Below are 1,940 nucleotides of genomic sequence, written 5' to 3'. Positions count from 1 at the left end.
AAACTGGATGCACTTCGTGTACAAACTGGACAATCTCTTTCGGAGTATCAGGGTTTCGGACGAGAACTCATCTGTTACACGGGCACTTCAATGTTTTTTAAACTTATTTGAACTCCGGACTTCTTTTGTGTTCAGTATGCAGCATTCAAAGCGACATCATCAATTTCCAACATGTTCTGACATCATTTGTTTTTCAGTCATTTACCGAATTGTTTAAAGAGCTAAATGACCGTGAAACTGAAAATCACTACAAAATGAACTCTGAAAATGTTGAAACTTGGCATGGTATCATCATTTCACCCGCATAGCATGTGCGAAAGAGTAGAGAGGGTCATGGCAAAAACTGGATGCACTTCGTGTACAAACTGGACAAACTCTTTCGGAGTATCAGGGTTTCGGACGAGAACTCATATGTTACACGGGCACTTCAATGTTTTTTAAACTTATTTGAACTCCGTAATTCTTTTGTGTTCAGTATGCAGCATTCAAAGCGACGTCATCAATTTTCAACATGTTTTGACATCTTTTGTTGTTTTTCAGTCATTTACCTAATTGTTAAAGAGCTAAATGACCGTGAAATTGAAAATCACTACAAAATGAACTCTAAAAATGTTGAAACTTGGCATGATATCATCATTTCACCCGCATAGCATGTGCGAAAGAGTAGAGAGGGTCACAAAGAAACTAAATACAGAAAAAAAACTACTCAGAAATAAATAGAAGAAAATAAATAAAGCAGAAAAGAAAAAACTATATAAAAATTACTCAAAAATAAATAATGCAGAAAAAAACTCTATAAAAAATTACTCAAAAAGAAATAGAAGAAAATAAATAATGCAGAAAAGAAAGAACTATATAAAAAATTTGTTGGGGCGCTGCCCAGTGGGCCTGCCAGACCTAGGGTGTGCAAATGCACCAGAAGGGCCAGCATACTCACAGGGCAGCGCACCATAGTTAGGCCCAGAAGCCTGCTATATAGAGAAGTTCGAAGGAGCAGCCGCGGCTGGGTTTATAAACCAGTGCGGCTGCCCTTCGCTTGGCGAGGTGGGACTAAACATTATGCACCGCAGGTGGCAGCGCACAACCTTTAGTACCGGTTGGTGACTCCAACCGGTACTAATGATTGGGCCTTTACTACCGGTTCGTGGCACGAACCGCTACTAAAGGGGCCGTTTCCCGCCCCTTGGCCTGGCGAAAATTGACCTTTAGTACCGGTTGGTGGCTCCAACCGGTACTAAAGACCCCTCCTATATATATGGCACTGACGAAAAATTCAGTTTCATCGACCACCACTTCTTCTCAATCCAACTTCTTCGCGCGACATCGCCGCCGTCGCCGCACCCGTCGCCCATCGCGCGCCGCCCTCACAGGCCCCGCCGCCCCCGTCGCCCGTCGTCGCCGTCACCGCCGTCGCCCCTGCCACCCGTCATCGCCGTCACCGCCGTCGCCCCCGCCGCCTGTCCCCATCGCATCGCCCGCTGCGGCCCGTACGCGGCCGCCCCCCGCTCGTACACACACACACGCATACACACACAGACAGACAGACACACACACACACATACACACACACATATACACACACAGACACACACACACATTGTTTTTACTTATTTTCTATTTTCTGTTGTTTAGATTAGTGTTAGATAAATTACGTAGATAATAATGTTATAATGTTAATGTTATATGAATTATATGGAAAAGATGTTAAATATTAATGTCAATTTTAGATGAATTAGCTAGATATTAATTAGGTATATATATATGAGATTTGAACTAGTTGAATTAATATAACTAGTTTATTTTTAGTATGAAAATTAATAGAACAAGTTTATTTTTAGTAAGAAAATTTAGGTATATGAGATTTGATGATCTAATCAAAATATTACTATATAGAACTACCTACTTTATTTTAGTAAGAAATTAATAGAACTAGTTTATTT

This window comes from Triticum dicoccoides, chromosome 5A (assembly GCF_002162155.2).
Source record: "Triticum dicoccoides isolate Atlit2015 ecotype Zavitan chromosome 5A, WEW_v2.0, whole genome shotgun sequence".
Lineage (NCBI taxonomy): Eukaryota > Viridiplantae > Streptophyta > Magnoliopsida > Poales > Poaceae > Triticum > Triticum dicoccoides.
The sequence above is the reverse complement of the archived record's forward strand: the minus strand, read 5'-3'. Positions refer to the sequence as shown.